This window comes from Plecotus auritus, assembly GCF_963455305.1.
Source record: "Plecotus auritus genome assembly, chromosome: 1".
Taxonomy (NCBI): domain Eukaryota; kingdom Metazoa; phylum Chordata; class Mammalia; order Chiroptera; family Vespertilionidae; genus Plecotus; species Plecotus auritus.
Window position 1 is genome coordinate 129,137,097 of NC_137770.1, and position 15,461 is coordinate 129,152,557.

General features: G+C 33.8%; 1 protein-coding gene across 3 annotated transcripts in view; it reads left to right on the forward strand.

The window, feature by feature from the left end:
- Positions 1–15,461, forward strand: part of MDGA2 (MAM domain containing glycosylphosphatidylinositol anchor 2) — a 1,034,824-nt gene that overhangs the window by 898,810 nt on the left and 120,553 nt on the right. The window lies entirely within an intron of this gene.

Sequence of the window (15,461 nt, forward strand, 5' to 3'; positions counted from 1 at the left end):
TTTGAATTATTTACAAATCTTGGAAATTAATTTATGCATATTCTACTCTTATAGCAGACATATTAAAGTGACATCTTTTGAGCCTTCAAATCCTATATCACTAGATATGTTATAGAAATGACATGTTATAATTGCTATGAAATAAACATGCAAGGTGTTCTATCACTTACTTATACTGTATAATTCTTTGTATTATTTTTAAAGAAGCTAGAAAACTTACATTTTATACTCAATGTAACTGATAGATGACAAATAATGAAAAAAATATAAAAATCAAGTATGATTGATTTCCTCAGTAGTCGAAGATTATAACTTATGAGAAAATATTATATTTTTTCAAATGTACCGCTGTTAAATTCAGTTATTCTTTGTTGGTTTAAATATTTTTGAAATTTAAATGTAGGTCTTTACAATGTTTTCTGTTTAGTGTATTATTTAGGGTTACTTTTAGCACAGCAAAACATTTTTGAAGATTTATCTATTAGCTGTATCTCATAACTTTGCATTATCCTTAGATTTGTAAGGTATGTTTTCTACTTTATTATGGAAATAACAAAATAGCATTTTGAATTTGGACAGTAGAAAGGAAAAATATTGTTTGGAGAAAAACTGATTAACCATCAGTAATCCAGTCAGGTATACTGTCATAAAAGCAATGTCTTTCTGTCTGTTTCACAGTTATAATAAAAAACAGTATAAAATATGTACTTTATTCCAATTCGGCGACATATTATGTTGAGTATTTTTATTCTGTATATCTGATAATCAAAAACTATATCTTTTCCTGGTGAATACATCTGTCATTTGATCATCACTGCTTCCTTGTCTAAGTATTCCCGGGTCACTGATAGCAGAGAGCAGTGGGTCTTCAGAAACTTTCTGTTAGTCCTCATTTACTTCAGCCCCTAAGTAAATCTGAGTAAATCCCAAATCCATACCAAAAGTGTTTTAATTTATTGATAATTTTCCTTGATAGAGAAGATGATAGAGTAATAATTTCATCGTTAGTTTATCACTTTCTTCCTCACTTACATTTATTGGAATATCTGGTAACTACCCATGGCACCCTGTATGCTGAAGGGCTGCCTGTTGTAAGTCTTCATAATTTACACAATTGTGCATCGATCCCTTCCTTTAACTCCTCAAAGCCTTTGCTCCCAATGTCTCCATTGTGTATGCCAGTTACCTTCTCTGTAATTGAATTTTAACAGAAAAGTAGTTACCATTGGAGTTTCCCCATCAAATAGACAGATATTAGCAGAATTAGACTTCTCCAAAGAGGAATCAAACTAATTCAATCTCTTTCTTCTCATCCATATCTTGTATTCATTATTAATAAACTACCTTCTGTAATGTATGCTGCTAGTATTGCTGTTATTTTTCATTAACAGTTCCTCTCTTTGATTTTCCTTCCCTAACATAAGCATCTCCTCTAACGTTTGGTCTTTATGTGTCTGATCATAAATGTATGCAATGACATAAATTTTCCAGTCACTGTGTTCTTCCTGGTGAGCAAATTAGATAATTTCCCCTTACTCTATTATTTTAGAATAAATTATATATGTGTGCACATGTGTATGTAATTTTCTCTTTCCTATGTTTTGTTAAAATTATAAATTCCAGACACATCTAGTCTCCAATTCTAGCTAATCTACCCTTAGCATTTGTAAGCTATATAATCTTGAGCAGATTTTCAAACATGCCTAAACCTAGTTTCCTACCTGGTAAATTGAAGATAAAAATAATACTTAGAGTAGAGTGGAATACATTCATTACTTTTCCCATAGGCCAGGTTCCCTTTACATGGCACTCTTTGCATAAACATCTGTTGAAAGCCTTGTACTCACCTGCCAGGGTTGTGTAAGATGAAAGAAAATAATGCATTTTAAGAACTTAACATGTCTATAATTTTCATTTTAGTTTTATTTAGTACACTATATATTCTAGGCCTAAGTATTATTCCAAGCTATGATTTAAAAAACATAATTTGTAGATGTTTTTTCACTGTCTTATTTTTATTTCAAATCAATTGTCCTTCATAATATCTATTTTATTGATTCACATTTTTCTTTTCCACTTTGAGACTTAGTTTAAAACCATATTAATTGTATCAGTATATCTGCTGCTAATACTATTCTTTCCAAGTTTGTGAGATTCATGTATCCACAGGAGAAAAAGATATTTCTGGTGTTATAAAAAATATTCTGGACAGGAAGGTGATGTTTGTGAATATAGCATAAGAACAGAAAGAGCATTGCACACTTCTCTTTCCCCCACTACCACATTCTTTACACTTAACCCTCACATGAAAATCTTTAGATGCAAAATACCTTCAGTACAAAACATTTCTTTTGAAGATCCTCCTATATACCAGTTTGTGATAATAGGAAAAAAACATTCTAGACAATGAAACTGATATAGTTCTTTAAGAATATTCCATATAATAATAAGGGGGGAAAGGTATTCATGTAAAATAGGTTATTTTTCTATATTATCTTAAAAAATTTAGATTCCTTTTTTCTAAGGTATGTACATTTAGATATCAACATTATTGTAAGACACAGTCACTTTTGAATTCTGATCTGATGTTCATTGTAATAATGATTTTATAATATACTAGAGGTCCGGTGCACAAAATTCATGCACAAAATTCATGCACAGGGTGCGGTGGTGGGGGGGGTCCCTCAGCTCGGCCTGCACCCTCTCCAATCCGGGACCCCTCGGGGGATGTCCGACTGCCTCTTGCAATCTGGGACCGCTGGCTCCTAATCACTCGCCTGCCTGCCTACCTGATCACCCCTAACTGCTCCCCTGCTGGCCTGATCGCCCCTAAAAGCCTCTGCCTTGCCCTGCACCTGGGACCTGGGCTTCCCTCACTCTGGCCAGCTGCAGGCACCCAGAACCCGGGCCAGCTTTGCCTGGGTGGGCCGCAGCTGCAGGGGACCATGGGCACACGGCTTCTCCCGGGCCACAGCCGCAGGCGCCCGGGACAACGGGGCAGGCAGCTTGTCCCTCTCCTGGGCCGCAGCTGCAGGCACAGCTGCTGGTGCCTGGGACTGTGGGGAGGGTGACTTGTCCCTATCCCAGGCCACAGGTGCAGGCACAGCCACTGGCACCCTGGACCACGGGGTGTGCCACTTGTCTCTCTCCCGGGCTGCAGGCACAGCCGCTGGTGCCCAGGACCACAGGGCATGCGGCTTGTCCCTCTCTTGGGCCATAGCCTGGCTGGTCCCCATTCCTCTTTCTCCAATGTTGAGTGTCTGAGCCCTAACGGCATGACGCCATATTAGCTCTTTATTATATAGGATGCATATGGCCTTTATCATCTCCCAAGCTATCTCAGAATCTTGAATCAATGAGCTTTTGAATGTAATCAACATATGTTGGATGATGTTTAAGTAAACAATGTTTGGAAGGTTACCTAAGCAACATGTTTAAAAAATGGGTATTTTCCCTAACAATATTTTATCTTTGGTTATGAAACCAAGTTTTCTTCAAGGGATTATTAACAATTTATATTACACATTTTATTATTTTAAAATCTTGTTTTAGCTTATATTTTTATTTTGAGCCTATATGTCTAAATAATGTTTTTCTATCAGTAAAATATTTAGATTATCTAGTTTAAAGTACCTTTCCTTTTAATATAAAATATGGCCTTAATTATACATTTTTTTATTACATGATGTCTGAAAAACAAATTTGATCCTTGAAGACTAATGGGTGAGTTCTAAACAGACTGACATACCTTGATGTGGGCTTTGGGGGGACAAGAAGAGATAAACCAATGAACTTAGTACTTATATGCATAGCCCATGGACACAGGCAATAGGGTGGTGAAGACCTGGAGGGATGGGTAGGGGCTGGAAGGAGGGGGGTTGGAGGGTGAATGGGAGATATCTGTAATATTATCAACAATAAAAGTCTATTAAAATAAATAAATAACCCTACTTTATTTTTAATCCAGAAACTGTAAGAACTTTATTACCTATTCTTAATTAAAATCACTGCTGTGTTATTAAACCCACAGCTGGAGGAGTTGGTAAGCCAAACCTAGCATTTCTAGAGCTTTTTGGTAAACTTAGCTGACTCTTGGTTAAAACTTTATGGTCTATATTTAAATATGATGAGGAAAATTGTCTCAAAATTTGAGTATTGGCTTACACACTTTTCTTAAAAGTTGTTGCAGTGTACCTAGGAAAAAGCATTAGAACTCTAGAATCACTGCTTTAAGAAACTTAAAAAAAATGAATATATCATGTGAAGTTAAAAAATTAATGTGTCGAAAAAGTTTTCTCAAAATCATAAGATCCTTAACTTATTTTAGGCTCAGTTAAGCAATTGTTTAATCTCCTTAGACAGCTACTAGCCTCTCAATTATATGCGTCATTTGTTGCTTAACAGGAAAGAGAAAAAGGTTATTTGAATGTCTACTTTCCTTGGTATCTAATGAATTAAGAAACCAGAGAAATTATTTCTAAATTATCTGAATATACCAAACCATGTAAACATAATTTGACCTCATTTAAAACATACACAACTATAGTTTCTAATAATAAAGTATTTTAGAGTTTTATACAGTTTTTTTTTTTATACTCTGCCATAGAGACACAGAATAGATGTGATTTATTTTACTGTCATCTTTGGAAAGTAGGATATTTTATTGAATAAAATGCCTTAACTTTCCCTGTACCTGTGTTCTTAAGTCCTGATATATTAAAATGCTTAGAATTATCATATTCATTTGCTCACCAGTCAACCAAACTTTGAGTATGTTAATTATATAGTTATTACCAGGATTTAAAAAAGAAATATTGTCCTCAATGCTCTATTGAAATAGGAATATGTGCAAAATGCCATAGAAACAGGTGTGGGAGCAGTTAATACTGTAAAGTGGTGCGGTAGGGTTAAGTGACATGATCACCAAGGTGGAGACTGGTTTGTTTGCTAGTTTTTTATAGGTTTACATTCAAATTTTCTTCATAAATAGTAATCACTGATAATTACTAATAAAAAAATTACTACACCCAAATATACTTTTGGTATAATTGATTATCGGATTAATTAATTTCACATTTCATTTTGGTCTTCATACATGTGACTTTAATTACTGAGCTATAGTTTATTTCTCCTTTCATTCAAAACATTTATATGTATTTTATTAAATAATCATATTTTTTACTAAAGTCTGAATATTATAGTAGATTATAGTAATTAAATTTTATAAATTTATTATGTACATAAATATCCATATACAAGGTACATAAAATTGTGGTTAGTGATATTGCTAAGTACCTTGTTTAAGGTGTTGATAGAAGAAGCAACAAAAATTGAAGAGCATACAGTATAATTATTTGGTCACCGGGGTGACTTTTTATGCTTTGAGCAACTTGCATGATGAAGTACTAGTTTATATGTCACCATCTACAAATGCTAAAGGAAAATTGTAAGATAAAGTTGAAATCAAATGAGAATAATGTACATGATAGACAAGCCATATGGACTAATTTTCTTGAGAGAGATGTTAAAAAGAATCACTTTACACAGGGCATTTAATGTTAATCTAGGGAAACCTGTGGAGAATTGATAGATAACATGAATTCATTGTATAGTCATAAATCATGAAACAAATGACATTTATAATCTGTTCATATTGTGCATAGTATATTGTATGATATTACAATAGAGGTAGAGACCAGATGGGTATATTTGAAGTAAGATTTAGATGAGAATAGTGAAGAGGGAAAATGTAAAATAATAATTAGAATATTTCACTTTCTTGACCCTAAATGTGGTGGAAAAATGAGCTGCCTAAAAGAGACTTGGAATGAGAGTATTAAATTATTGACAGGAAAAAAAATTATTGAATCGAAGTTTTCAAGTATGCTCACATTTTCAAATTAGACTTGTTAAATTTGAGTAATAGAGGAACATAAAACAAATAATGGTACCTTAGTTAGGAACATGCTAAGAATTTGAATGAATACTTCCCCTTGAATATTTAAGTTATAGGTTAGAAGCATTAGACATGAGACCTGGAACTAGTAAAAATACAGAGACATAACCCTGGCTACTGTTTCTCAGTGGTTAGACTGTCGGCCCACACACCAAAGGATCTCAGTTTCAATTCCTGTCAAGGGCATGTACATGGGTTGTAGGTTCAAAGCCTGACCCTGGTAGTGGCAAGTGCAGGAGACAATCAATCAATGTGTGTCTCTCTCTCATTGATGTTTCTCTCCCTCTCCCTCTCTCTCTCTGTCTCTCCTCCTTCTCCCTTACTCCCTTCCACTCTCTCTAAATATATATATTCACTGGAAAAAATATCCCGGGGTGAGGATTAACATAAGAGAGAGAGAGGGAGAGAGAGAAAGAGAGATTTACTGCATGAAGACAGTAATGATAGAAGTTCCAATAAAAAAGGAAGAACTAAGAGGTGGAAAAAAATCTGCCAATGTCATGGGAACTAAGTGTGTGAATGTGTGTGGGGAGCTGTATTTGTACTTTTAAAGAAAAATTTTACAGATTATAAAACCATAAATTTTTTAAATACCAGATGCTGACAAATCACTGTTGTTGTTTTGTTTGTTTTTTGTGTGCTTTTAAATTTAAGATAAGTAATTAAGTTAAAAAAGGAATAGGGAAAAAATTACAGATAGGTTTAACATTCCAAGGTCAACTAATTATAAGTCTAATTACATTTCCCTGAGCTATCCTGGCTGTCCACTTGAATCAGTATTTTATGAAGAAGTAAAGGCTGATATACCAGTATTTCCTTGAATGAAAGAATACTTCTTGATTGTTTAAATTGTATGTTTTATAATCTGTGAAAATATGTTATAGTATTATGGATTCTAAGACATAGATGCAAATCAAAGAAACTTTCCAATAGACAGGTGTGTTGTGTGTGTGTATGTGTGTGGTGTGTGTTCTTAAATGACTAGAAGCATAGAGTTCAATGAAAAACATTCATTCAACTTAAGGGGAAAAGAATTATCAAAACTTGAAATGTAGAATGGAGTTCAGATTATAGTCTTTTTCTAATTTTCATGCTTCAACACTGGTAAATTGTTTGAATACAGATTTATTTATACAGTTATAGTCTATATTTATACTTTTTGTACTTTATTTCTTAATGGTCTGAACACACCGTCTTCTTTGTGTTACAGCAATGGTTCTCATAGTTGCCTATGAATCAGAATCATCTGGAGGGTTTGTTAGAACACTTGGACCCCTCTCCCAGAGTTTCTGGTTTGGTGGGTCTGGTTGTAGCCCAAGAGTTTATATTTCTAACAACATTCTGTGTGATTCTGCTAAAGCTGATTTGGGGCTACACTTTGAGAACCAATGTTTTATATTGTCATACTATAATGAAGAGACTGAGATTAGATTCCATTTTAATCCTGTGGCTTTTCCTTATACTAACATTTCTATATGATCTCAACATAAAAACAGTACTCTAAATACTGCTTTAAGAACAGTGCTTGGCATGTGGTGCAATTTGTGGCTAATTTATAATGGCTAAGCTTTGTGTCCTACTCAGAGATGCATTCTCTTCTGATGCCCAGATTGAAGCATTTCCAAATCAGTGATTAATAAAATACTGTTCTGGATCCATTCAGAATTTACTGTGAGTTTCAGGATTTACTCAGTGTGAGAAACTAACCTGAATGCAAATATTTTCTTTATCTCTTCTGGGCAAGATATACACAGTTCCTTAGGCTTATAATTGTATACATTACTAATCATTTTTACAAGAAACCTATTAAAGAGGCATTAAAATTTACTTAATTGTGGTATATGTAACAAAAATTTGATAGTTTTTTGATTACTAATTTGGGGCTTTGCAAAGGAGTGTGCCTACTTTAAAACACAACTCTTAAGTGAATTTTTCTTTGAATTTCAAAAATAAATGGTGGTCAGATATGTCTTAAATTGATAATAATTTCTATTGCTCCTTTTTTAAATTATAAATTACTACTAGTTTAGCTTTATAATTTTTCAGTTGTATTTCTTAAAGTCTTAAGTTGTCTTAAATGTGGAGTCATACATATTTTTAAATTATTTTTATACCAAAAACCTGACTAGTTTTGTTTTTTTTTTAAAGATCATTGCAGTTTTTTTTTTTTAAATATATTTTTTTATTGATATTTTACAGAGAGGGAGGGAGAGGGATAGAGAGCTAGAAACATTGATGAGAGAGAAACATCGATCAGCTGCCTCCTGCACACCTCCCACTGGATATGTGCCCGCAACCAAGGTACATGCCCTTGACCGGAATCGAACCCGGGACCCTTGAGTCCGCAGGCCGACGCTCTATCCACTGAGCCAAACCGGTTTTGACCCTGACTAGTTTTTAGCAGTCAAAATAAAATATTTTAACTAAAATGGCTGGAACAATATAATTACATAAACTGAGGTACAGTTACTTGATAATGGCTTGCTAGGTTTTGAAAGTTTTGTGCTCTGTTTTGAAAGTTCAAACAAGAAATGCAAAACATCAAAAACTGTTTAAGTTGCTTTAATTTACACAAGTTATGGAAACCATTTCTGAAAAGATGGAAGCAAGAAGTTGAGTAGAAATTTGAAGGTGATAGTTTGAATATCACAGCCATTATCTATTCTTAATAGCTGTGCTTGAAGTATATATATTATAGTATGATCCTATGTTAGGTGCTTTACGTATGTTAACATATTTAATCTTAATAAAATGCGATAAATACTACTGTTGTTGCTATCTTAAGGACTGAGAAATCATGGAGTTCAGTAACTCATGCAAGATCACAGAGTTAAATCAAAGATGAAGCTGGGATTTGAACCCTAGTAATCTGGCTTGGAGTCTGACAAGTGTAATTAAGCTGAATACCATCTGAACCTTGTGTCTTTATCTTTTTCTTCCTCCTGTTTCTCCTCCTCTTACTTCTCCACCTCTTCCTACTCCTTTATTTTATTCTTCATCTTCTAATGGTAGACTTGACCTTGGTTTCAAATATTTCTTGCAGTAATATGTTGTTGAAATTTTCTCCTTTTATTAACTTTAATTGCTATTCATATTTTAAATTAAATACTTATATATTTATAAATTTATGCTAATATAGTTGAATATTATGTTTTTTATTTTTAATCTCTTCTATATATGAGGATATACCTGTTTTTCCACCCACAATGTGTATATGTCCTTAATTTGTTATTTTATAAATTACTCAATTATGATACAATATTAATATCTGTTTTTACTTTTAATTATAAATGAGGAAAAATTAAAACAATTCTTTGATATCAGAAGAAATAAATATATAAATTAGAAAAATATTACAGTATAGTACTAAACACAAAGAAAACCTGGGAAATTGCTATTATCACTGGTTATGTGGGCTCTTTTGTGGTTTTATATAAACTGTTTAGGTGCAGAAAAAATATTAATGAAAGTAAAGCTATGTACACATATGTTCTGTAGAGATGTAATTGGGAAGCTGTAATGTTAACCTTATTAGTCTAATTCTAAAAGCTCTTTTCTTAGCTTTTATTATTCACTGCTACAAAGGGCTATATAATTCTATGAATTATTAGAATGTGAAATTATAGGATTTGGTTGGAGATGAAATTGCATAGGCAGCACAGAGCTCTATCATGACGAGCTATATATATCTACTCACTTTTCCCTGCTATTCTATAGACAAATAAATGCTTATAAATTAAAAATACCAATAAAAGAATAGGGATTTGCTTTGCCTTAAATAAATGAGACTAGACAAAATGGAATTAAATTTATTTTTATTAAATTTATTAGGGTGACATTGAATAATAAAATTATGTATCTTTAAAGTATACAATTCTATATCATCTTTATTGTGTGCCCATTACCCAAAGTTAAATCTCCTTCTGTCACCATATATTTGACACCCTTTACACTTTATTAACTCCCCCCTCTAGTACTAATATACTGTTGTCTGTCTATGAGTTTTTGTTTGTTTATTTGTTCATTTGTTGCTTTCAGTTTTATATCCCACATATGAGTGAAGTTATATGGTTCTTGACTTTTTATCATTGGACTTATTTTGCTTAGCACGGTATTCTCAATTTCTTTTGCAATGGCAATGAAAAGAATAAAATAACTATGAATAATGTAAAGGACCTATACACCGAAAACTACAAGACATTATTACAAGAAATTAAAGAAGACACAAAGAAATGGAAAGACATTCCATGTTTATGGATTGGAAGAATCAGCATAGTTATAATGGCCATACCCAAAGCCATATACAGATTTAATGCAACCACCATCAAAATCTCAAGGTATTTTTTTTTTAAGAAATAGAACAAAAAAAAAATTATCAGATTTGTATGAAACCACAAAAGACCCCGCATAACTAGAGAAAAAAAAAAAAAAAAAAAAAGGACAAACTGGAGGTACCACACATTCCCTGATTTCAAATTATACTACAAAGTGACAATAATCAAAACGTCATGGTATTGGAAGAAAAACAGACACAAAGACCAATGGAACAGAATTGAAAGCACAGAAATAAACTCACATGGACATGAGCAAATACTTTTTGCAAAGGAGCCAAAAACACATAATAAAAAAATAAAAACCTCTTCAATAAATGATATTGGGAAAATTGGAAAGTCACATGCAAAAGAATGAAACTAGACTGTTATTTGTCGCCATACACAAAAATTACTTCAAAATAGCCAAAGTCCTAAGTCTAAGAACTTCAACAATAAATTACATAGAAGAAAAGGTAGGTACTATGCAGGAACCCCTTTCATGTCCAATGTAGTTCAGGGTTCAGGTTCAGGGTTCGGGTTCTGGAGAAGGCCACACACAAATGAAAGAGACTAGAAAAGTATTAATTTGGGAATATTGGGGGCCAGGCGGGAGTCCACCTCTAGGGGGAGGACTATCCCCCGCTCTGGCCTTGCTATCCCTTTTATTAAGATTATGGGATACACCCATAGCCTTTAGGCAGGAAATTCCAATAACAGACAATCAGCAAGAATTTACATAAGACTAACAGGTGGAGGCTGCTTCAGCTACCAATGTCTCAACTAAACAGTGAGTGATTAGCTCTGACCTTTCAGAGCATTTAAGGTTGACCAGCTTTCTGGGTTCCCTGTCCACATCTCTCTATTAGTGAGACAATGATCAGTTTCCGGCAATATTAAACTTATGCCCTGGTCTTAGAGAGTATTTTATAAATTTGACTTCAAAGGCAAGGGAAGTAAAAGCAAAAATAAATGAGTAGGAATATATCAAACTGAAAAGTTTCTGCATAGTAAAATAAAAATAATATCAACTTCAAAAAGACAACCAAGCAAATGGGAGAAGGTTTTTGCAAACAATACCTCTTACAAGGAGTTAATATCCAAAATATATACTCACACAACTCAAAAATAACAACAAATGATCCAATAAAAAAATGGGCAGAGAAGCTGATCAGACACTTCTTCCAAATAGATACACACATAGCCAAAATATATTTGAAAAGATTATCAACTTCAGTAGCTGTTAGGGAAATGCAAATCAAAACTACAATACGACACCACCTCACACCTCTTAGAATGACTGTCATCCACAAGACAGGTAAGTAATAACAAGTGTTAGAGTGGCTGTGGAGAAAAAGGAACCCTCATTCACTGCTGGCAGAAATGTAAACTGCTACAGCCACCATGAAAAATAGTATGGAGGCTCCTCAAAAATTTAGGATAAAATTACCATATAACCCAGCAACCACCCTTCTGGGTATCTACCTGCAATGTTTGAGAACATTTATTTGCAAAGATATATGCACTCCTATGTTTTTTGCAGCATTATTCACAGTGGCCAAGACATGGAAACAACCAAAGTCTCTTTCAATAGAGGATTTGATAAAGAAAATGTGATACACATATACAATAGAATACTACTCAGCCATAAGAAAAGATGAAATACTGCCATTTGAGGAAAATAGGTTTTATTATATACTAGTGATCCAGTGCATGAATTCATACACATTAAAAGTGAATTAATTAGAAGAAATATTTTAATATTGTTATTTGCCCTTTCTCTATAATAGAAGTGTCATAGATGAAAGAAAATTAGTAAAGTATATATGAAAATAATATATAAATGTATTATTAAATAATCACAACATGATATAACAACAAAGACATGATATAAAAACAACATTGATACAATGACTGATAAAGTGATTAAACTTATTCTAATATTTCCCTGTATACCACATTAAGAGTAAAAACACTTTCAGAGTGCTTGACTAATTTCCCTTGTGGTGAAGTATTTACAACTTTAACTTTAACGTCACACGCTCTTCGAACTCAAGAGAAAGCAACATATAACTGACCATGTCCAAAAACGGGTTCAGGTAGGAATATTCCTTCTAGAGTTTGTCCTTGTGATTTATTAATAGTCATCGCAAATGCTGGCTTAACAGGAAACTGTCTTTGAATTAATTTAAATGGGAGGCCAGTGTCAGATGGGGACAAATCAATTCTTGGAATCAGAGCAACCTCTCCTTCTGCAGATCCTGTTAACACTTCAGCTTTGATTATGTTAGGTTGCAATATTTTGCTTATAAATCTAGTACCATTACAAAGACCCCATTTACTGTTAAGATTTCTCAGTAGCATGATGATTGCACCCACTTTCAGTTTTAATTTATGACATGGCATTCCCGAAGGAGTAATACTAGTAAAAAATTCGATGGGAAAATTTTCCTTTTTGGCATCATCTGTTGATCGATGGAATCATCTCTCAAATATGTGTGAAAATCTCCATCGAGTATATCCAAAATTTCTTAATTTGATTTTTGAACGTGCTCATTTTTTGGACAAAGAATCACATGTTTAGATATATTTTTAATATTATCTATAGATATACTATTTCCAAAGGTAGCTTCAATAATAGATCTGCTCCAAGTCATTTCACAGGGGATTTCAATAATATCAATTCCTAAATGAAAACTGCATTCAAGTTTGCCATCTCCAAGTTTTACTAACCATTCGCTATAAGCAGAATCCTCTGATCTCATATTTAAGAGACAACTTTCTGAAACATCCCCAAACAGTACAGTACTTTAAACTCATTTGTACTATGGCTGATGGCATAGCATGCAGCACAACATTGAGACATTGTCAAAAATCCCCTCCAAGAAGGAGAACTTTCCCACCAAATGCAACATTCAAATTCGTAATTTCTCTTAGTAATCTACCTATGGCATTTATAGCATGACTGGATGCCATAGTGCATTCATGAATAATGAGAAGTTTGTCCTTTTTATGGTTTTAGCAACTTCACTCTTTATATTGAGTCTAGAAATTGAAGTTTCATTTAATGGAATTGGTAATTTATATTGGGAATGGAAGGTTCTTCCACCGATAAGTAAATTTGCAGCAATTCCTGTAGACGCTGTGGGTAAAACAGTACCACCACAACCTCTAATATAATGTATTAAAACTTTATAAAGATATGTTTTTCCACTAAAGATATGTCTACCCCCTGAGCCATTCAAGAAAAAGAATTTGGGGTGTACAGTTTGATCTTTGATGGCTGAAGTTATAGTCTGAAAGGCTGCCAACTGTTCATCATTCAGAGAATTTATCAAAACCTCTGCCTGTTCTCCACAGTGGCTGCACCAGTCTCCATTCCCACCAGCAGTGCAAGAGGGTTCCTTTTTCTCTGCATCCTCGCCAGCACTTGTTTATTGATTTGTTGATGATAGCCATTCTGACAGGTGTGAGGTGGTACCCCATTGTTGTTTTGATTTGCATCTCTCGGATGATTAGTGACTTTGAGCATGTTTTCATATGTCTCTTGGCCTTCTGTCTTCTTTAGAAAAGTATCTATTTAGGTCCGTCGTCCATTTTTTGATTCAGTTGTTTATCTTCCTTTTGTTAAGTTGTATGAGTTCCCTATAAATGTTGCAGATTAAACCCTTATCAGTGATAACATTGGCAAATATGTTCTCCAATGCAGTGGGCATAATGAACAACATAATCTGATTAACAAAAACAGATCCAGAGACAGAGAAGCATTGATCAGACCATCAAACTTCAGAGGGAAGGTGGGGGAGGGTGGAGGTAAGGGGAGAGATCAACGAAAGGACTTGTATGCATGCATATAAACCTAACCAATGGACACAAACAACAAGGAGGTGAGGGCATGAGTGAGGTAGTGGGGGGGGGGGACAAAAGGGGGGATAAGGACACATATGTAGTACCTTAATCAATAAAGAAATTGAAAAAAAAAAAAACTCTGCCTGTTGTCACTCATACAATTCATCACATGTATTTGCATTCATTAATAAATGATAGTCCTGAAGTTTGAAATGTGAACATTTCATTCCATGCAATGTGAATACCTCTTGAATTTCATTAAGGGCATGCACTTACAGTTCACACCGGCACCTTCTCTTTGGTGTAATTTCCAACAAAAATCTTCAATACAATGACATTTATTCTCATCCCATAATTTGTCTGCATCAGAAGGACATCCAAACACACCTCTATATGCAAAAAGTTGCCATAGTTGTTTGGGCATATTAAGGATGACTGCATCGTCAGTCATATCTTTCTAGATAGTGCCATCAATTAATAATCCTCAATGTTTAGCAGCTTCACAAAATGTATCATAAATTACACCTCCTACGGTTGGCAGATCAGCAAAACTTATCGCACCTTTTACATGCAGAAGCAAAAGTCTAAGGTAATATTGTTCTGGTTGTCTAAAGATCACAGTGAACAGTCTACCTAATACTTTATTCCCGCCCTTTTGGCATTTTCTCCACAAAGGATTATTAAACACATAATGTTGTGGAATAGCCTAATAATAATAATTATGCATGTAGGAATTTTCTCTATTCAATAAGAACCAAGCCATCAAAGTTGAGTTATGTTTTTTAGCCCTAACTATAACTTCAGCAAAATCATCAGTATGAAAATACAAATTCTCATCATTTGGCAAATGAATAGCTAATCTTTTGATTGCATGAGATTGGTCATGCAAAGTCTCCAAACAGCCTCAGGAGTGCTCACATACCTGGAGTCAATGAAGTCCTGTACTTCATCATGATTGATAATTTTTTTTTCAGAAATTTGAATGTTTGCACAATCGTGCCCTTTATAGACATATTTAAATAAATATTTGACACTTTTAATCGATGTGCAGACTTCAAAGTTTATATGACAGTTATATTTAAGGCACAACTATGGGTTATAAGGGACAATCCAAGTGTCATTGACAACTTTATTTCCAATAGACATGGTGCTACCAGATCTTCGTTTGTATTTGGGATATCCATCAGTATTTCCAATGATTGCATTTTTAAATTCTTTCGGATATCCCTTTGAACATTTTCCATACATGGACTATTTGGATTTTGTATTCCACTTGGTCCATGTACCATACTTGATTTTACAATTTGAAAAAGTCGAGGACACTGGTCTACATCCGGAATTTCTGC